Here is a 27058-nt window from a genome sequence, read left to right as displayed (position 1 = left end):
CAGTATCTGAGCACACACAGAGGACATAACATCTGTGCACAGTATATGAGCAGACACACACATACAGGACACAACAGGAGACATACAGGACACAACAACTGTGTACAATATCTGAGCACACACAGAGGACACAACAACTGTATACAATATCTGAGTACACACAGGACACAACTGGGTACAATATCTGAGGGCACACACAGGACAGAACTGTGTACAGTATCTTAGGACACACACAGGACAGAACGGTGTACAGTATCTGAGCACACACACAGAGGACACATCAACTATGTGCTGCATCTGAGCAAACACAAACAGGACTCAACAACTGTGTACTGTTTCTGAGCAGACACAGGACAGAACTGTGTACAATATCTGAGCACACACAGGACACAACTGTGTACAGTATCTGAGCACACACACCACACACAGGACACTCAACTGTGTACAGTAACTGAGCACACATACTGAGGACACAACAGCTGTGTACAGTATCTGAACAAACACACCACACACACAGGACACAACAGCTTTGTGCAGTATCTGAGCAGACGCACTACACACAGGACACAGAAACTGTGTACAGTATATGAGCACACACACAGGACATCAGTGTATAGTATCTGAGCTTACAGGACACAACTGTGTACGTTATCGGAGTGCACACACACAGAACACAACAACTGTGTACGGTATCTGACCACACAAAAACACACAGGATACAACTGGTTAGAGTATCTGAGCACACACACACCACACACAGTGTAGACAACAACTGTGTACAGTATCTCAGCATACAAACCGCACACACACACAGGAAACAACAACTGTGTACGGCATCTGACAAAACACACAATCAATCACACACACACAGGATAAAACTGTGTTCATTATCTGATCACACAACCACACACACACAGGACACAAAAACTGTGTATAGAATCTGAGCACACACACACACAGGACACAACAACGACGTACGGCATCTGACAAAACACACACACAATCACACACACACAGGATAAAACTGTGTTCAGTATCTGATCACACGACCACACTTACACAGGGCACAAAAACTGTATATAGAATCTGTGCACACACACACACTGGACACAACAAATGTGTACGGCAGTTGACAAAACACACTGACAATCACACACACACAGGATAAAACTGCGTTCAGTAACTGAGCACACAACCACACACAGACAGGACACAAAAACTGTGCATAGAATCTGAGCACACACACAGACTGGACACACCAACTGTGTACCTTATCTGAGCACACACACAGGACACAGCTATGTACAGTATCTGAGCACAAACACAGGACACAACTATGTACAGTATCTGAGTCCAGACAAAGGAACCAACTGTGTACAGAATCTAAGCACTCACACAGAGGACACTACAATGGTGTACAGGATCTGAGCACACACACACAGCACACACCTGTGCATTGTATCTGAGCACACACACAGGACACAACAACTGTGTACACTATCTGAACACACAGATAAAGGACACAACAACTGTGTACAGTATCTGTGCACACAACCACACACACAGAGGACATAAACACTGTATATAGAATCTGAGCACACACACAAAACACACACCTGTGCACTGTCTCTGAGCACACACACAGGACACAACAACAGTGTACACTATCGGAGCACCAACAGAGGCCAGATGTGTACGATATCTGAGGACACACAGGACACAACTGTGTACAGTATCTGAGCACACACAGAGGACACAACAACTGTGTGCAATATCTGAGCAAACAAACAGGGCACAACAACTGCACACAGTATATGAGCACACACAGAGGGCTTAACAGCTGTGTACATTATCTGAGCACACAGAGGACACAACTGTTTCCAGTATCTGAGCACACGCACTGTACACAACAACTGCGTATAGTAAATGAGCACACATACAGGACACAACTGTGTACAATATCTGAGCACACACACACAGGACACAACAGCTGTGTACAGTATCTAAGCATTCTCACACATAGGATGCTGTTGTATACAATATTTGTGTGCACAGACAGGACCCAACTATGTACAGTATGTCAGCACACACACACAGAACACAACAACTGTGCAGTATTGAAAAAACACAAAGACATGGCACAACATCTGTTTACAGTGTCTGAGCACACATACAGGACACAATTGTGTACAAACACTGAGCACACACGCACACAGGACACAACTGTGTACAAACTCTGAGCACACACGCACACAGGACACAACAACTGATTACAATATCTGAGCACACAACCACACACACACAGGACACAAAAACTGTGTATAGAATCTGAGCACACACACACATAACACGCCAACTGTGTAAAGTATCTGAGCACACACACAGGACACAACAACCTTGTACAGTATCTAATGACAAAAACAGGACACAACTGTTTACATTATCTGAGCACACACGCACAGGACAGAACTGTGTACATTATCTGAGCAGAAACGCAGGATACAACTGTGCACAGTATCTGAGCCCACACAAAGGAAACAACTGTGCACAGTATCTGAACACACACAGAGAGGACAGAACAATGGTGTACATTATCTGAGCACAAACAGAGGACATACCAACTGTGTACAGTATCTGAGCACACACAGGACACAACTGTGTACAATATCTGAGGACACACAGAACACAACTGTGTGCAGTATCTGAGCACATGCAGCTCACACACAGGACACACGAACTGTGTACAGTATCTGAGCACACACAAAGCGGACACAACAACTGTGTACAGTGCCTGACCATACACACAGTGGACACAACAACTGTGTGCAGTATCTGAGCACACACACACAGGACACAACAACTGCGCACAGTGTTTGAGCACACACAGAGGACATGCCAACTGCGCACAGTATCTGAGCACACACACATGACACAACAACTGTGCACAGTATCTGAAGATAAACAGAGGATACAACTGTGTATATTATCTGAGCACACACGCACACACAGACAGGACACAATAACTTTGTACAGTATCTGAGCACACACACACACACACACACACACATACAGGACACAACAACTGTGTATTGTATCTGAGAACACACGCACACACACACAGGACACAACAACTGTACATTATTGTGCACACACACAGACATGGCCCAACATCTGTTTACAGTATCTGAGCACACATACAGGCCACAACAACTGTCAAAAATATCTGAGCTCGCACACACACAGGACACAACAACTGTGTACAATATCTGAGCACACACACACACATAGGTCACAACAACTGTGTACAGTATCTGAGCACACACACACAGAATACAATTGTGTACACTATCTGAGCACACACACAGGACACAACCGTGTACAGTATCTGAGGACACAAAGGACACAACTGTGCACAGTATCTGAGCCCACAGGACAGATCTGAGTACAGTATCTGAGCAAACACAGAGAGGACACATCAACTGTGTACAATATCTGAGTACACACAGGACACAACTGTGTACAATATCTGAGCACACGCAAGACAGAACTGAGTACAGTATCTGAGCAAACACAGAGAGGACACATCAACTGTGTAGAATATCTGAGTACACACAGGACACAACTGTGCACAATATCTGAGCACACACAGGACAGAACTATGTACATTATCTGAGCACACACTGAGAGGACACATCAACTGTGTACAATATCTGAGTACACACAGGAAACAACTGTGTACAATATCTGAGCACACACAGGAAAGAATTGTGTACAGTATCTGAGCACACACACAGAGGACACATCAACTGTGTACTGCATCTGAGCAAACACAAACAGGACACAACAACTGTGTACCGTATCTGAGCACACACAGGACAAAACTGTGTACAATATCTGTGGACACACACAGGACACAACAACTGTGTACAGTATCTGAGCACACTCAGTGCACAAAAAATGTATACAGTTTTTGAGCACAAAAACACAGTACATGACAACGGTTTACAGTATCTGAGCACAGCAGGACACAACTCTGTACAGTATTTGAGAACACACACCGCACACACAGGACACATCAACTGTGTACAGAATCTGAGCACACACACAGAGGACACATCAACTGTCTACAGTATCTGAGCAGACACAGCACACAATTGTGTACAGTATCTGAGGACACACACCACAAGGACAGAGGACACAACAACTGTGTACTGTATCTGAGCACACATACAGGACACTACAACTGTGTACAATATCTGAGCACATACACAGGACAAGACTGTGTACAATATCTGACCGCACACAGGACACAGCTGTGTACAGTATCTGAGCACACACACCACACACACAGGGAACAACAACTGTGCACAGTATCTGGGCACATGCAGTACACACAGGACACAGAAACTGTGTACAGTATGTGAGCACACACGCAGGACATCGGTGTACAGTATCTGAGCTCACAGGACACAACTGTGTACATTATCGGAGTGGACACACATAGGACACAACAAATGTGTACGGTATCGGACCACACAAAAACACACAGGATACAACTGGTTAGAGTATCTGAGCACACACACAACGCACACAGAGTACACAACAACTGTGTACAGTATCTCAGCACACAAACTGCACACACACACAGGACACAAGTACTGTGTACGGCATCTGACAAAACACACACACAATCACATATACAAAGGATAAAACTCTGTTCATTATCTGAGCACACAACCACACACACACAGGACACAAAAACTGTGTATAGAATCTCTGCAAACAGACACACAGGACACAACAACTGTGTACGGCATTTGAAAAAACACACACACAATCACACACACACAGGATAAAACTGTGTTCAGCAACTGAGCACACAACCACACACACACACAGGACACAAAAACTGTGCATAGAACCTGAGCACACACACAGACAGGACACACCAACTGTGTACCTTATCTGATCACAAACACAGGACACAACTGTGTACAGTACCTGAGCCCACACAAAGGAACCAACTGTGTACAGTATCTGAGCACACACACAGAGGACACACCTGTGCACTGTATCTGAGCACTCAAACAGAGGACACCACAATGGTGTTTAGGATCTGAGCACACACACAGCACACACCAGTGCACTGTATCTGAGCACACACAACAACTGTGTACACTATCGGAGCACCAACAGAAGCCAGATGTGTACGATATCTGAGGACACACAGGACACAACTGTGTACAGTATCTGAGCACACACAGAGGACACAACAACTATGTGCAGTATCTGAGCAAACCAACAGGACACAACAACTGCACACAGTATCTGAGCACACACAGAGGGCTTAACAGCTGTGTACATTATCTGAGCACACAGAGAACACAACTGTTTCCAGTATCTGAGCACATGCACAGTACACAACAACTGCATATGGTATCTGAGCACACATACAGGACACAACTGTGAACAATATCTGAGCACACACACACAGGACACAACAGCTGTGTACAGTATCTAAGCATACTCACACATAGGGTGCTGTTGTATACAATATTTGTGTGCATAGACAGGTCCCAACTATGTACATTATGTCAAAACACAGACACAGAACACAACAACTGTACAGTATTGAAATAACACACAGATATGGCACAACGTCTGTTTACAGTATCTGAGCACACATACAGCACACAACTGTGAACAAACTCTGAGCACACACGCACACAGGACACAACAACTGTGTACAAACTCTGAGCACACACGCACACAGGTCACAACAACTGTGTACAATATCTGAGCATACACACACAAACACATAGGACACAACAACTGTGTACAGTATCTGAGCACACAACCACACACACACAGGACACAAACAATGTGTATAGAATCTGAGCACACACACATATAACACGCCAACTCTGTACCGTATCTGAGCACACACACATGACACAACTGTGTACAGTATCTGATGACAAACACAGGACACAACTGTGTACATTATCTGAGCACACACGCACAGGACACAACTGTGTACAGTATCTGAGCACAAACGCAGGACATAACTTTGTACATTATCTGAGCCCACACAAAGGAAACAACTGTGCACAGTATCTGAGCACAAACAGAGAGGACACAACAATGGTGTATATTATCTGAGCACACACAGAGTACATACCAACTGTGTACAGTATCTGAGCACACACAGGGCACAACTGTTTACAATATCTGAGGACACACAGAACACAACTGTGCGGAGTATCTGAGCACACGCAGCTCACACCCAGGACATACGAACTGTGTACCGTATCTGAGCAGACACATAGAGGACACAACAACTGTGTACAGTGTCTGAGCATACACACAGAGGACACAACTGTGTGCAGTATCTGAGCACACACACAGGACACAACAACTGCGCACAGTATCTGAGAACACACAGAGGCATACCAAATTTGTACATTATCTGAGCACACACAGGACATAACTGTTTACAGTAGCTGAGCACATGCACAGTACAGAACAACTGTGTACAACATCTGAGCACACACACAGACAGGACGCAACAACTGTGTACAATATCTGAGCACACGCACACACACTCTTAGGACACAGCAACTGTGCACAATATCTGAGCACACACACACACACACACAGAGGATACAACAACTGTGTACAGTATCTGAGCACACAACCACACACACAGGACACAAAATCTGTGTATAGAATCTGAGCACACACACACACAGGACACGCCAACTGTGTACCGTGTCTGAGCACACACACAGGACACATCAACTGTGTACAGTATCTGAGTAAAAACAGAGGATACAAGTGTGTATATTATCTGAGCACACACGCACACACACGCAGGACACAATAACTTTGTACAGTAACTGAGCACACACACACACACACACACACAGGACACAACAACTGTGTACTGTATCTGAGAACACACGCACACACACACAGGACAAAACAACTGTGCATTATTGAGCACACACACAGTCATGGCAGAACATCTGTTTACAATATCTGAGCACACATACAGGACACAACAACTGTGTACAGTATCTGAGCACACACAGGGCACAACAAACGTCTACAGCTTTTGAGCACAAACACACAGGACACGAGAATGGTTTACAATATCTGAGCACACCAGGACACAACTCTGCACAGTATTTGAGCAAAGACACCACGACACCACACACACAGGACACAAAAACTATGTATAGAATCTGAGCACACACACACACAGGAGACAACAACTATGTACGGGCATCTGACAAAACACACACACAATCACACATACACAGGATAAAACTGTGTTCAGTATCTGAGCACACAACCACACACGCACAGGACACAAAAACTGTGTATAGAATCTGAGCACACACACACACAGGACACACCAACTGTGTACCGTATCTGAGCACACACACAGGACACAACTGTGTACAGTATCTGAGCACAAGCACAGGAAACAACTGTGTGCGGTATCTGAGCCCACACAAAGGAAACAACTGTGTACAGTATCTGAGCCCAGACACAGAGGATACAACAATGGTGTATAGGATCTGAGCACACACACACAGCACACACCTGTGCACTGTAACTGAGCATACACAAAGGAAACAACAAATTTGTACTGTATCTGAGCACCAACAGAAGCCAGATATGTACGATATCTGAGGACACACAGGACACAACTGTGTACAGTATCTGAGAACACACACCACATTCACAGGACACATCAAATGTGTACAGTATCTGAGCACATACAGAGAACTTAACAGCTGTGTACATTATCTGAGCACACAGAGGACACTACTGTTTACTGTATCTGAGCACACAGAGTACAAAACAAATGCGTACGGTATCTGAGAACACATACAGGCCACAACTGTGTACAATATCTGAGCACGCACACACAGGACACAACAGCTGTGTACAGTATCTAAGCATACACACACATAGGATGCTGTTGTATACAATATTTGTGTGCACAGACAGGACCCAACTATGTACAGTATGTCAGCACACACACACAGAACACAACAACTGTGCAGTATTGAAAAAACACAAAGATATGGCACAACATCAGTTTACAGTGTCTGAGCACACATACAGGACACAATTGTGTACAAACTCTGAGCCCACACGCACACAGGACACAACAACTGTGTACAGTATCTGAGCACACACACACAGAACACAATTGGGTACACTATCTGAACAAGCACACAGGACACAACTGTGTACAGTATCTGAGCACACATACACACAGAATACAATTGGGTACACTATGTGAACAAGCACACAGGACACAACTGTGTACAGTATCTGAGCACACACACACACACAGAATACAATTGGGTACACTATCTGAACAAGCACACAGGACACAACTGTGTACAGATTCTGAGCACACACAGGGCACAACAAATGTCTACCGTTTTTGAGCACAAACACACAGTACATGACAATGGTTTACAGTATCTGAGCACAGCAGGACAAAACTCTGTACAGTATTTGAGCACACACACCACACACACAGGACACACCAACTGTGTACAGAATCTGAGCACAAACACAGAGGACACATCAACTGTGTACAGTATCTGAGCAGCCACAGGACACAATTGTGTACAATATCTGAGGACACACACCCCAAAAACAGAGGACTCAACAACTGTGTACTGTATCTGAGCACACATACAGGACACTACAACTGTGTACAATATCTGAGCACACACAGGACAAAACTTTGTACAATATCTGACCGCACACAGGACACAGCTGTGTACAGTATCTGAGCACACACACCACACATAGGACACACAACTGTGTACAATAACTGAGCACACATACTGAGGACACAGCAGCTGTGTACAGTATCTGAGCACACAGACCACACTCAGGACAGTCAACTGTGTACAGTAACTGAGCACACATACTGAGGACACAACAGCTGTGTGCACTACCTGAGCACACACACCACACACACAGGACACAACAACTGTGCACAGTATCTGAGCACATGTACTACACACAGGACACAGAAACTGTGTACAGTATGTGAGCACACACGCAGGACATCGGTGTACCGTGTCTGAGCTCACAGGACACAACTGTGTACGTTATCGGAGTGGACACACAAAGGACACAACAACTGTGTCTGGTATCTGACCACACAAAAACACACAGGATACAACTGGTTAGAGTATCTGAGCACACACACACCGCACACAGAGTACACAACAACTGTGTACAGTATCTCAGCACACAAACCACACACACACACACAGGACACAACTACTGTGTATGGCATCTGACAAAACACACACACAATCACATATATGCAGGATAAAACTGTGTTCAGTACCTGAGCACAGAACCACACACACAGGACACAAAAACTGTGTATAGAATCTGAGCACACACACACACAGGACACACCAACACTGTACAGTATCTGAGCACACACACAGGACCCAACTGTGTACAGTATCTGAGCACAAGCACAGGACACAACTATGTACAGTATCTGAGCCCACACAAAGGAATCAACTGTGTACCTTATCTGAGCACTCACACAGAGGACACCGCAATGGTGTTTAGGATCTGAGCACACACATACAGCACACAACTGTGTACAGTATCTGAGCACAAACACAGGACACAACTGTGTACAGTATCTGAGCCCACACAAAGGAAACAACTGTGCACATTATCTGAGCACAAACAGAGAGGACACAACAATTGTGTACATTATCTGAGCACACACAGAGTGCATACCAACTGTGTACAGTATCTGAGCACACACAGGACACAACTGTGTACAATATCTGAGGACACACAGAACACAACTGTGCATAGTATCTGAGCACACGCAGCTCACACCCAAGACATACAAACTGTTTACAGTATCTGAGCACACACATAGAGGACACAACAACTGTTACAGTGTCTGAGCATACACACAGAGGACACAACAACTGTGTACATTATCTGAGCACACACGCACAGGACACAACTGTGTACAGTATCTGAGCACAAACACATGACACAACTGTGTACATTATCTGAGCCCACACAAAGGAAACAACTGTGCACATTATCTGAGCACAGAGAGGACACAACAATGGGGTACATTATCTGAGCACACACAGAGTGCATATCAACTGTGTACAGTATCTGAGCACACACAGGACACAACTGTGTACAATATCTGAGGACACACAGAACACAACTGTGCATAAATCTGAGCACACGCAGCTCATACCCAGGACATACAAACTGTGTACAGTATCTGAGCACACACATAGAGGACACAACAACTGTGTACAGTGTCTGAGCATACATACAGAGGACACAACAACTGTGTGCAGTATCTGAGCACACACACAGGACACAATAACTGCGCACAGTATCTGAGCACACACAGAGGCATACCAAATGTGTACATTATCCGAGCACACACAGGACACAACTGTTTACAATAGCTGAGCACATGCACAGTACAGAACAACTGTGTACGGTATCTGAGCACACATACAGGACACGGCTGTGTATAAAAACTGAGCACACACACAGGACGCAGCAACTGTGTACAATATCTGAGCACACATACACACACACACTTAGGACACAACAACTGTGCACAATATCTGAGCTCACACACACACGCACAGAGGATACAACAACTGTGTACAGTATCTTAGCACACAACCACACACACACAGGACACAAAAACTGTGTATAGAATCTGAGCGCACACACACAGGACACGCCAACTGTGTTCCGTATCTGAGCACACGCATAGGACACAACAACTGTGTATAGGATCTGAGGATAAACAGAGGATACTACTGTGTATATTATCTGAGCACACACGCACACACATACAGGACACAATAACTTTGTACAGTAACTGAGCACACACACACACACATACTGGACACAACATCTGTGTACTGTATCTGAGAACACACGTACTCACACACAGGACACAACAACTGTACATTATTGAGCACACGCACAGACATGGCAGAACATCTGTTTCCAGTATCTGAGCAAACATACAGGCCACAACAACTGTGTAAAATATCTGACCTCACACACACAGGACGCAACAACAGTGTACAATATCTGAGCACACACACACACATAGGACACAACAACTGTGTACAGTATCTGAGCACACACACACAGAATACAATTGTGTACACTATCTGAGCACGCACACAGGACACAACTGTGTACCATATCTGAGCACACACACAGGACACAACTGTGTACAGTAACTGAGTACTCACAGGACAGAACTGTGTACAGTATCTGAGCACACACACAGAGGACACATCAACTGTGTACAATATCTGATTACACACAGGACACAACTGTGTACAATATCTGAGGACACACACAGGACAGAACTGTGTACAGTATCTGAGCACACACAGGGCATAACAAACGTCTACAGCTTTTGAGCACAAACACACAGCACGCGACAACGGTTTACAGTATCTGAGCACACCAGGACACAACTCTGTGCAGTATTTGAGCAAACACACCACACACACAGGACACAAAAAGTATGTATAGAATCTGAGCGCACATACACACAGGACACAATAACTATGTACGGCATCTGACAAAACACACACACAATCACACACACACAGGATAAAACTGTGTTCAGTATCTGAGCACACAACCACAAGAGCACAGGACACAAAAACTGTGTATAGAATCTGAGCACACACACACACACATGACACACCAACTGTGTACCGTATCTGAGCACACACACAGGACACAACTGTGTACAGTATCTGAGCACAAGCACAGGACACAACTGTGTACAGTATCTGAGCCCACACAAAGGAAACAACTGTGTACAGGATCTGAGCACACACACACAGCACACACCTGTGCACTGTAACTGAGCATACACAAAGGAAACAACAAATTTCTACTGTATCTGAGCACCAACAGAAGCCAGATATGTACGATATTTGAGGACACACAGGACACAACTGTGTACAGTATCTGAGAACACACACCACATTCACAGGACACACCAAATGTGTACAGTATCTGAGCACACACAGAGGACACAACAACTGTGTGCAGTATCTGAGCACACAAACAGTACACAACAACTGCACACAGTATCTGAGCACATACAGAGAACTTAACAGCTGTGTACATTATCTGAGCACACAGAGGACACTACTGTTTACTGTATCTGAGCACACACACAGTACACAACAAATGCTTACGGTATCTGAGAACAGATACAGGACACAATTGTGTACAATATCTGAGCACACAAACAGGACACAATAGCTGTGTACACTATCTGAGCATACTCACACATAGGATGCTGTTGTATACAATATTTGTGTGCACAGACAGGACCCAACTATCTACAGTATGTCAGCAAACACACATAGAACACAACAACTGTACAGTATTGAAAAAACACAGAGATATGGCACAACATCTGTTTACAGTATCTGAGCACACATACAGGACACAACAACTGTGTATAATATCTGAGCTCACACACACAGGACTCAACAACTGTGTACAGTGTCTGAGCATACACACAGAGGACACAACAACTGTGTGCAGTATCTGGGCACACGCAGAGGACATACCAAATGTGTACAGTATCTGAGCACACAAGACACAACTGTTTACAATAGCTGAGCACATGCACAGTACAGAAATACAACAGTGTACATTATCTGAACACGCACACAGGAGAAACCAACTGTGTATGGTATCTGAACACAAACAGAGGACACAACTGTGTACAGTATATGAGCACACACACAGGACACAACTGTGTACAGTATCTGAGCACGCACAAAGAGGACGCCAAAACTGTGTACAGTATCGGATCACAGACACGCAGGACACAACAAATGTCTACTGTATCTGAGCACACACACAGAATACAATTGTGTACACTATCTGAACAAGCACACAGGACACAACTGTGTACAGTATCTGAGCACACAGTCAGGACACTACAACTGTGTGCAATATCTGAGTACACACACAACACAACTCTGTACAATATCTGAACACACACAGGACAGAACTGTGTACAGTATCTGGGCACTCACAGGGCACAACAAACGTCTACAGTTTTTGAGCACAAACACACAGGACAAAACAACAGTTTACAGTATCAGATCACACCAGGCTACAACTCTGTACAGTATTTGAGCACATACACCACATGCACAGGACACACCAACTGTGTACAGAATCTGAGCACACACACAGAGGACACATCAACTGTGTACAGTATCTGAGCAGCCACAGGACACAATTGTGTACTGTATGTGAGGTCACACACCACAAAAACAGAGGACAAACAACTGTGTACTGTATCTGAGCACACACACAGGACACTACAACTGTGTACAATATCTGAGGACACACAGGACACAACTGTGTACAGTATCAGAGCACACACACCACACACAGGACACTCAACTGAGTACAGTAGCTGAGCACACATACTGAGGACACAACAGCTGTGTACAGTATCTGAGCAGACACAGGACACAACTGTATACAATATCTGAGGACACACACAGAACACAACAGCTGTGCACAGAATCTGAGCACACACGCCACACACACAGGACAGAACAGCTTTGCGCAGTATCTGAGCACACGCACTACACACAGGACACAGAAACTGTGTACAGTATGCGAGCACACACACAGGACATCGGTGTACAGTATCTGAGCTTACAGGACACAACTGTGTACGTTATCGGAGTGCACACAAACAGGACACAACAACTGTGTACAGTATCTGAGCAGCCACAGGACACAATTGTGTGCTGTACGTGAGGTCACACACCACAAAAACAGAGGACAAACAACTGTGTACTGTATCTGAGCACACACACAGGACACTACAACTGTGTACAATATCTGAGGACACACAGGACACAACTGTGTACAGTATCAGAGCACACACACCACACACAGGACACTCAACTGAGTACAGTAGCTGAGCACACATACTGAGGACACAACAGCTGTGTACAGTATCTGAGCAGACACAGGACACAACTGTGTACAATATCTGAGGACACACACAGAACACAACAGCTGTGCACAGAATCTGAGCACACACGCCACACACACAGGACAGAACAGCTTTGCGCAGTATCTGAGCACACGCACTACACACAGGACACAGAAACTGTGTACAGTATGCGAGCACACACACAGGACATCGGTGTACAGTATCTGAGCTTACAGGACACAACTGTGTACGTTATCGGAGTGCACACAAACAGGACACAACAACTGTGTACGGTATCTGACCACACAAGAACACACAGGATACAACTGGTTAGATTATCTGAGCACACACACACCGCACACAGTGTACACAACAACTGTGTACAGTATCTCAGCACACAAACCGCACACACACACAGGACACAACAACTGTGTACGGCATCTGACAAAACACACAAACAATCACACACACAGGATAAAACTGTGTTCATTATCTGAGCACACAACCACACACACACAGGACACAACAACTGTGTATAGAATCTGAGCACACACGCCACACACACAGGACAGAACAGCTTTGCGCAGTATCTGAGCACACGCACTACACACAGGACACAGAAACTGTGTACAGTATGCGAGCACACACACAGGACATCGGTGTACAGTATCTGAGCTTACAGGACACAACTGTGTACGTTATCGGAGTGCACACAAACAGGACACAACAAGTGCGTACGGTATCTGACCACACAAGAACACACAGGATACAACTGGTTAGATTATCTGAGCACACACACACCACACACAGTGTACACAACAACTGTGTACAGTATCTCAGCATACAAACCGCACACACACACAGGACACAACAACTGTGTACGGCATCTGACAAAACACACAAACAATCACACACACAGGATAAAACTGTGTTCATTATCTGAGCACACAACCACACACACACAGGACACAACAACTGTGTATAGAATCTGAGCACACACACACACAGGACACAACAACTATGTATGGCATCTGACAAAACACACACACAAAAACACACACACAGGATAAAACTGTGTTCAGTATCTGAGCACACAACCACACACAGGACACAAAAACTGTGCATAGAATCTGAGCACACACAAACACAGGACACACCAACTGTGTACCGTATCTGAGCACACACGCAGGACACAACTGTGTACAGTATTTGAGCACAAACACAGGACACAACTGTGTACAGTATCTGAGCCCACAAAAAGGAAACAACTGTGTACAGTATCTGAGCATTCACACAGAGGACTCCACAATTGTGTACAGGATCTGAGCACACACACACAGCACACACATGTGCACTGTATCTGAGCACACACACAGGACACAAGAACTTTGTTCATTATCTGAGCACCAACAGAAGCCACATGTGTACGATATCTGAGGGCACACAGGACACAACTGTGTACAATATCTGAGCACACACAGGACAGAACAGTGTACAGTATCTGAGCACGCACATACAGGACACATCAACTGTGTACTGCATCTGAGCAAATACACACAGGACAAAACAACTGTGTGCAGTATCTGTGCAGACACAGGACAGAACTGTGTACATTATCAGAGTGCAGACACACAGGACACAACAACTGTGTACTGGATCTGACCACACAAAAACGCACAGGATACAACTGGTTAGAGTATCTGAGCACACACACACCGCACACAGAGCACAAAACAACTGTGTACAGTATCTCAGCACACAAACCGCACACACACACAGGACACAACAACTGTGTACGGCATCTGACAAAACGCACACTCAGTCACACACACGGAGGATAAAACTGTGTTCATTATCTGAGCACACAATCACACACACACACAGGACACAAAAGCTATGTACAGAATCCGAGCACACAAACACACAGGACACAACAACTATGTACGGCATCTGACAAAACACATTCACAACCCCACACACACAGGATAAAACGGTGTTCAGTATCTGATCACACAACAACACACACACAGGACACAAAAACTGTGTATAGAATCCGAGCACACAAACACACAGGACACGCCAACTGTGTAGCGATCTGAGCTCACACACAGGACTGAAATGTGTACAGTATCTGAGCACAAATATAGGACGCAACTGTGTACGGTATCTGAGCCCACACAAAGGAAACAACTGCGTACAGTATCTGAGCACACACACAGAGGACACAACAATGGTGTACAGGATCTGAGCACACACACACACAGCGCACACCTGTGCACTGTATCTGAGCACACACGCAGGACACAACTGTGTACAGTATCTGAGCACCAACAGAAGCGAAATGTGTACGATATCTGAGGGCACACAGGACACAACTGTGCACAGTATCTGAGCACATACACCACATACACAGGACACACCAAATGTGTACAGTATCTTAGCACAGACATAGGACACAACAACTGTGTGCAGTATCTGAGCACACAAACAGGACACAACAACTGCGCACAGTATCTGAGAACACACAGAGGACATAACAGCAGTGTACGTTATCTGAGCACACAGTGGACACAACTGGTTACAGTATCTGAGCACATGCACAGTACACAACAACTGCGCATGGTATCTGTGCAAACACACATGACACGACTGTGTACAATATCTGAGCACACACACACAGGAAAAAACAGCTGTGTACAGTATCTGAGCATACTCACACATAGGATGCAGTTGTATACAATATTTGTGTGCACAGACAGGACCCAACTGTGTACAGTATGTCAACACACACACACAGAACACGACAACTGTACAGTATTGAAAAAAACACAGAGATATGGCACAACATCTGCTTACAGTATCTGAGCACATACAGGACACAACAACTGTGTAAAATATCTGAGCTCACACACACAGGACACAACAACTGTGTACAATATCTGAGCACACACACACACATAGGACACAACAACTGTTTACAGTATCTGAGCACACACACAGAATACAATTGTGTGCACTATCTGAACATGCACACAGGACACACCAACTGTGTATGGTATCTGAACACAAACAGAGGACACAACTGTGTACAGTATATGAGCACACACACAGGACACAACTGTGTACAGTATCTGAGCACACACAAAGAGGACGCCACAACTGTGTACAGTATCGGATCACAGACACGCATGACACAACAAATGTCTACTGTATCTGAGCACACACACAGGACACAACAACAGTGAACAGTATCCGAGCACACACAGGACACAACTGTGTACAATATCTGAGGACACACACACAGGACACAACAACTGTGGACATTATCTGAGCACACACATAGAGGACACAAGAACTGTGTACAGTGTCGGAGCATACACACAGAGGACACAACAACTGTGTGCAGTATCTGAGCACACGCAGAGGACATACCAAATGTGTACAGTATCTGAGCACACAAGACACAACTGTTTACAATAGCTGAGCACATGCACAGTACAGAAAAACTGTGTACGGTATCTGAGCACACATACAGGACACAGCTGTGTACAACATCTGAGCATACACACACAGGACACAACAACAGTGTACAATATCTGAGCACACACACACACACTCTTAGGATACAACAACTGTGCACAATATCTGAGCACACACACACACACAGACGCACAGTGGATACAACAACTGCGTACAGTATCTGAGCACACACACAGAGGACACAACAATGGTGTACAGGATCTGAGCACACACACACACAGCGCACACCTGTGCACTGTATCTGAGCACACACGCAGGACACAACTGTGTACAGTATCTGAGCACCAACAGAAGCGAAATGTGTACGATATCTGAGGGCACACAGGACACAACTGTGCACAGTATCTGAGCACATACACCACATACACAGGACACACCAAATGTGTACAGTATCTTAGCACAGACATAGGACACAACAACTGTGTGCAGTATCTGAGCACACAAACAGGACACAACAACTGCGCACAGTATCTGAGAACACACAGAGGACATAACAGCAGTGTACGTTATCTGAGCACACAGTGGACACAACTGGTTACAGTATCTGAGCACATGCACAGTACACAGCAACTGCGCATGGTATCTGTGCAAACACACATGACACGACTGTGTACAATATCTGAGCACACACACACAGGAAAAAACAGCTGTGTACAGTATCTGAGCATACTCACACATAGGATGCAGTTGTATACAATATTTGTGTGCACAGACAGGACCCAACTGTGTACAGTATGTCAACACACACACACAGAACACGACAACTGTACAGTATTGAAAAAAACACAGAGATATGGCACAACATCTGCTTACAGTATCTGAGCACACATACAGGACACAACAACTGTGTAAAATATCTGAGCTCACACACACAGGACACAACAACTGTGTACAATATCTGAGCACACACACACACATAGGACACAACAACTGTTTACAGTATCTGAGCACACACACAGAATACAATTGTGTACACTATCTGAACATGCACACAGGACACACCAACTGTGTATGGTATCTGAACACAAACAGAGGACACAACTGTGTACAGTATATGAGCACACACACAGGACACAACTGTGTACAGTATCTGAGCACACACAAAGAGGACGCCACAACTGTGTACAGTATCGGATCACAGACACGCATGACACAACAAATGTCTACTGTATCTGAGCACACACACAGGACACAACAACAGTGAACAGTATCCGAGCACACACAGGACACAACTGTGTACAATATCTGAGGACACACACACAGGACACAACAACTGTGGACATTATCTGAGCACACACATAGAGGACACAAGAACTGTGTACAGTGTCTGAGCATACACACAGAGGACACAACAACTGTGTGCAGTATCTGAGCACACGCAGAGGACATACCAAATGTGTACAGTATCTGAGCACACAAGACACAACTGTTTACAATAGCTGAGCACATGCACAGTACAGAAAAACTGTGTACGGTATCTGAGCACACATACAGGACACAGCTGTGTACAACATCTGAGCATACACACACAGGACACAACAACAGTGTACAATATCTGAGCACACACACACACACTCTTAGGATACAACAACTGTGCACAATATCTGAGCACACACACACACACAGACACACAGTGGATACAACAACTGTGTACAGTATCTGAGCACAAAAACGCACACACACAGGACACAAAAACTGTGTATAGAATCTGAGCACACCCACACGGGACATGCCAACTGTGTAGCGTATCTGAGCACACACACAGGACACAACAACTGTGTACAGTATCTGAGGATAAACAGAGGATACTACTGTGTATATTAAGTGAGCACACATGCACGCACATACAGGATGCAATAACTTTGTACAGTATCTGAGCACACACACACACACACACACACACACACACACACACACATACTGGACACAACAACTGTTTACTGTATCTGACAACATGCGCACACACAAACAGGACACAACAACTGTACATTATTGAGCACACACACTGACATGGCACAACATCTGTTTACAGTATCTGGGCACACATACAGGCCACAACAACTGTGTACAATATCTGAGCTCACACGCACACAGGACGCAACAACTGTGTACCATATCTGAGCACACAGACACAGAATACAATTGTGTACACTATCTGAGCACGCACACAGGACACAACTGTGTACAGTATCTGAGCAGACACACAGAGGACACATCACCTGTGTACTGCATCTGAGCAAACACAAACAGGACACAACAACTGTGTACAGTATCTGAGCAGACACAGGACACAACTGTGTAAAAATATCTGAGGACACACACAGGACACAACAATTGCGTACAGTATCGGAGCACACGCAGGGCACAACAAACGTCTACAGATTTTGAGCACAAACACACAGGACACGACTACGGTTTACAGTATCTGAGCACAGCAGGACACAACTCTGTACAGTATTTGAGCACACACACCACACACACAGGACACACCAACTGTGTGCAGAATCTGAGCACACACACAGAGGACACATCAACTGTGTACAGTATCTGAGCAGGCACAGGACACAATTGTGTGCAGTATCTGAGGACACACACCACTAAAACAGAGGACACAACATCTGTGTACTGTAACTGAGCACACACACAGGACACTACAACTGTGTACAATATCTGAGCACACACAGGACAAAACTGTGTACAATATCTGACCGCACACAGGACACAGCTGTGTACAGTATCTGAGCACACACACCACACACAGGACACTCAACTGTGTACAGTAACTGAGCACACATATTGAGGACACAACAGCTGTGTACAGTATCTGAGCACACACACCACACACACAGGACACAACAACTGTGCACGGTATCTGAGCACATGCACTACACACAGGAGACAGAAACTGTGTACAGTATGTGAGCACACACACAGGACATCGGTGTACAGTATCTGAGCTCATAGGACACAACTGTGTACATTATCGGAGTGCACACACACAGGAAACAACAACTGTGTCTGGTATGTGACCACACAAAAACACACAGGATACAACTGGTTAGATTATCTGAGCACACGCTCACTGCACGCAGAGTACAAAACAACTGTGTAAAGCATCTCAGCACACAAACCGCACACACACACAGGACACAACAACTGTGTACGGTATCTGACAAAACACACACACAATCACACACACACAGGATAAAACTGTGTTCAGTATCTGAGCACACAACCACACACACACAGGACACAAAAACTGTATATAGAATCTGAGCACACACACACATCACCCAAAAACTGTGTACGGCATCTGACAAAACATACACACAATCACACACACACAGGATAAATCTGCGTTCAGTATCTGAGCACACAACCACACACAAACAGGACACAAAAATTTTGTATAGAATCTGATCCCACAAACACACAGGACACATCAACTTTGTACCGTATCTGAGCACATACACAGGACACAACAGTGTACATTATCTGTGCACAAACACAGAACGCAACTGTGTATGGTATCTGAGCCCACACAAAGGAAAAAACAGTTTACTGTATCTGAGCACACACACAAAGGACACAGAGGAAACAACTGTTTACAGTATCTGAGCACATGCACAGTACACAACAACTGTGTACGCTATCTGAGCACACATACAGGACACAACTGAGTACAATATATGAGCACCCACACACAGGACACAACAGCTGTGTACAGTATCTGAGCATACTCACACATAGGATGCTGTTGTGTACAATATTTGTGTGCACAGACAGGACCCAACTATGTACAGTATGTCAGCACACACACACAGAACACAACAACTGTACAGTATTGAAAAAACACACAGATATGGCACAACATCTGTTTAGAGTATGTGAGCACACATACAGGACACAACAACAGTGTACAATATCTGAGCTCACACCCACAGGATGCAACAACTGTGTACAATATCTGAGCGCACACAAACACATAGGACACAACAACTGTGCACAGTATCTGAGCACATGCACTACACACAGGACACAGAAACTGTGTACAGTATGTGAACACACACACAGGACATTGGTGTACAGTATCTGAGCTCACAGGACACAACTGTGTACATTATTGGATTGCACACACACAGGACACAACAACTGTGTCCGTTATATGACCACACAAAAACACACAGGATACAACTGGTTAGAGTATCTGTGCACACGCACACTGCACACAGAGTACACAACAACTGTGTACAGTATCTCAGCACACAAACCGCACACGCACACAGGACACAACAACTGTGTATGGCATCTGACAAAATACACACACAATCACACACACACAGGATAAAACTGTGTTCAGTATCTGAGCACACAACCACACACAAACAGGACACAAAAATTGTGTATTGAATCTGAGCACACACACACACACACACAGAGGACACACAAACTGTGTACCGTATCTGAGCATACACACAGGACACAGCTGTGTACAGTATCTGAGCAAAAACACAGGACACAACTGTGTATGGTATCTGAGCCCACACAAAGGAAACAACTGTGTACAGTTTCTGAGCATACACAAGAGGACACAACAATGGTGTACAGGATCTGAGCACACACACAAAGCACACACCTATGCACTGTATCAGAGCACACATAAAGGACACAACAACTGTGTACAGTATCGGAGCACCAACAGAAGGCAGATGTGTACGATATCTGAGGACACACAGGGCACAACTGTGTACAGTATCTGAGCACACACACAGTAGCCACATCAACTGTGTACAGTATCTGAGCAGCCACAGGACACAATTGTGTACAGTATCTGAGGACACATACCACAAAAACAGAGGACACAACAACTGTGTACTGTAACTGAGCACACACACAGGACACAAAAACTCTGTATAGAATCTGAGCACACACACAGACATCACCCAACAACTGTGTACGGTATCTGACAAAACACACACACAATCACACACAATCAGGATAAATCTGTGTTCAGTATCTGAGCACACAACCACACACAAACAGGACACAAAAATTGTGCATAGAATCTGAGCACACACACACACAGGACACACCAACTGTTTACTGTATCTGAGCACAAACACAGGACACAACTGTGAATGGTATCTGAGCCCACACAAAGGAAACAACTGTGTACAGTATCTGAGCACACACACAGAAGACACAACAATGGTGTACAGGATCTGAGCACACACACACCGCACACACCTGTGCACTGTATCTGAGCACACACACAGGACACAACAACTGTGTACAGTATCGGAGCACCAACAGAAGCCAGATGTGTATGATATCTGAGAGCACCCACCACATGTTCTGTACTGTGTACAGTATCTGAGCACTCACACCACATACACAGGACACAACAAATGTGTACAGTATCTGAGCACACAAACAGGACACAACAACTGCGCACAGTATCTGAGCACACACAGAGGACTTAATAGCTGTGTACATTATCTGAGCACACAGAGGAAACAACCGTTTACAGTATCTGAGCACACATACAGGACACAACTGTGTACAATATCTGAGTACACACACACAGAACACAACAGCTGTGTACAGTATCTGAGAATACTCAAACATAGGATGTTGTTGTATACAATATTTGTGTGCACAGACAGGACCCAACTATGTACAGTATGTCAGCAAACACAGACAGAACACAACAACTGTACAGTATTGAAAAAACACACCGATATGGCACAACATCTGTTTACAGTATCTGAGCACACATACAGGACACAACAACTGTGTACAATATCTGAGCACACACACACAGATAGGGCACTACAACTGTGTACAGTATCTGAGCACAAACACACAGAATACAATTGTGTACACTATCTGAACAAGCACACAGGACACAACTTTGTACAGTATCTGAGCACTCAATCAGGACACTACAACTGTGTACAATATCTGACTACACACAGGACACAACTGTGTACATATCTGAGCACACACAGGACAGAAATGTGTACAGTATCTGAGCACACACACAGAGGACACATCAACTGTGTACTGCATCTGAGCAAACACACACAGGACACACCAACTGTGTACAGTATCTCAGCAGACACAGGACACGACTGTATACAATATCTGAGGACACACACAGGACACAACAACTGTGTACAGTATCTGAGCACACACACACACATGACACAAAAACTGTGTATAGAATCTGAGCACACCCACACAGGACACGCCAACTGTGTACCATATCTGAGCACACACACAGGACACAACAACTGTGTACAGTATCTGAGGATCAACAAAGGATACTACTGTGTATATTATCTGAGCACACACACACACACATACAGGACACCATAACTTTGTACAGTATCTGAGCACACAAACACACACACACATACACACACATATTGGACACAACAACTGTGTACTGTATCTGAGAACACATGCACACAAACACAGGACACAACTGTACATTATTGAGCACACACACAGACATGGCACAGCATCTGTTTACAGTATTGGAGCACACATACAGGATGCAACAGCTGTATACCATATCTGAGCTCACAGACACAGAATACAATTGTGTACACTATCTGAGCATGCACACAGGACACAACTGTGTACAGTATCTGAGCACACACACAGGACACAACTGTGTACAGTATCTAGCACACACACAGAGGACACATCAATTGTGTACAATATCTGAGTACACACAGAGAACACAACCGTGTACAATATCTGAGGACACACACAGGACAGAACTGTGTACAGTATCTGAGCACACACACAGAGGACACATCAACTTTGTACTGCATCTGAGCAAACACAAAAAAGACACAACTGAGTACAGTATCTGAGCAGACACACAGAGGACACATCAACTTTGTACTGCATCTGTGCACACACAAAAAATACACAACAACTGAGTACCGTATCTGAGCAGACACAGGACACAACTGTGTACAATATCTGAGGACACACACAGGACACACCAACTGTGCACAGTATCTGAGCACATACACACAGGGCACAAGATCTGTGTACAGCGTCTGAGCACTCACACAGAGGACACAATAACTGTGTGCAGTATCTGAGCACACAAGCAGGAAACAACAACTGCGCACAGTATCTGAGCACACACAGAGGACACAACTGTTTATAATATCTGAGCACACACACAGTACACAACAACAGCGTACAGTATCTGAGCACACACACAATACACAACAATTGCGTACAGTATCTGAGCACACATACAGGACACCACTGTGTACAATATCTGAGCACACACACACACAGGACACAACAGCTGTGTACAGTATCTGATCAGACACACACACACAGGACACAACAACTGTGTACAGTATCTGAGCACACACAGAGGACACAACAACTGTATACAGTATCTGAGCAAACACAGGATACACCAACTGTTTACAGTATCTCAGCGCACACAAAGGACACAACAACTGTGTACAGTATCTGAGCACACACAGGCAAAACTGTACGGTATCTGAGCAAAAACAGAAAAAACACATCTGTGTACAATATCTGTGCACACACACACACACACATACAGGTCAGAACAACTGTGTACAGTATCTGAACACACACACAGAGTACACAGCAACCGTGTACAGTACCTGAGCATATGCACACATAGGATACAATTCTATACATTATTTGTGTGCACAGACAGGGCACAATTGTGCAGAGTATCTCAGCACACACACACACACACACAGGCCACATCAACTGCATACCATATCTGAGCACACACACACCGCACACACAGGACACAACAACTGTGTACACTATCTGTGCACACAAACACACACACAGGACACAACAACTGTGTGTAGAATCTGAGCACACACACACAGGACACACCAAGTTTGTACCATATCTGACCACAAACACAGGACACAACAACTGTGTACAGTATCTGCGCACAAAAACAGGACACAACTGTGTACTGTATCTGAGCACACACAGGACACAACAACTTTGAACGATATCTAAGCAAACACAAAGGAAACAACTGTGTACAGTATCTGAGCACACAAACAGAGAACACAACAATGGTGTACAGGATCTGAGCAGACACACACAGGACACAACTGTGTACTTAATCTGAGCACACACACATAGGACACCACAACTGTGTACAGTGTCTGAGCACACACAGGACACAACTGTGTACAATATCTGAGCACACACAGAGGACACAACTGTATACAATATCTGGGAACACACAGGACACATCAGCTGTTACTGTATCTGAGCACACACAGGGCACAACTGTTTACAGTATCTGAGAACACACAGGACACACCCACTGTTTACAGTATCTGAGCACACACACAGGACACAACAACTGTGTACAGTATCTGAGCACAGCAGGACACTACTGTGTACAATATCTCAGCACACACGCACACACACACACACACACACACACACACACACACACACACACACACACAGGAGACAACAACAATGTACATTATCTGAGAACACACACACACAAATACAGAAAACAACAACTTTGTACAGTATCTGAGCACACACACACACACACACACACACACACACTCATACCGGACACAACAACTGTGTACAGTAGCTGAAAACACACACAGAGGACACAACTGTGTACAGATTTCGAGCATACGCACAGATAAGGTATAATTGTATACAATATCTGTGCACACACACAGGACACAACTGTGTTCAGTATGACATCTCACACACACCGGACACAATAACTGTACAGTATTGAGCAAATACAGACATGACACATACACTACACACAGGGCACACAAGCTGTGTCCAGTATGTGAGCACACACACAGGACATCTGTGTACAGTATCTGAGCTCACAGGAGACAAATGTGTACTGTATCTGACCACACACACAAACAGGATACAACTGGTTACAGTATCCGAGCACACACACACACCATACACTCAGGACACAACAACTGTGTACAGTATCTGAGCACACACAGCACACCCACAGGACCCAACAACTGAGTACGGCATCTGACCACAGACACACGCACACACACACACACACACACACACACACATGCACAGAATAAAACTGTGTACAGTGTCTGAGCACACAACCACACACACAGGAAACATCAACTGTGTATAGAATCTGAGCAAACACAGACACAGGACACTGTGCACCATATCTGAGCACACACACAGGACACAACAACTGTGTACAGTATCTGAGCACAACACATTACACAACAGTGTACAGTATCTGAGACCACACAAAGGAAACAACTGTACATTATCTGAGCAAACACACAGAGGAAACAACAATGGTGTACAGGATTTGAGCACACACACACACAGGACACAATTGTGCACTGTATCTGAGCACACACACAGGACACA

This window comes from Carcharodon carcharias, chromosome 17 (genome assembly GCF_017639515.1).
Source record: "Carcharodon carcharias isolate sCarCar2 chromosome 17, sCarCar2.pri, whole genome shotgun sequence".
In the NCBI taxonomy this organism is placed as follows: Eukaryota; Metazoa; Chordata; class Chondrichthyes; order Lamniformes; family Lamnidae; genus Carcharodon; species Carcharodon carcharias.
Note: the sequence above shows the minus strand (reverse complement) of the source record.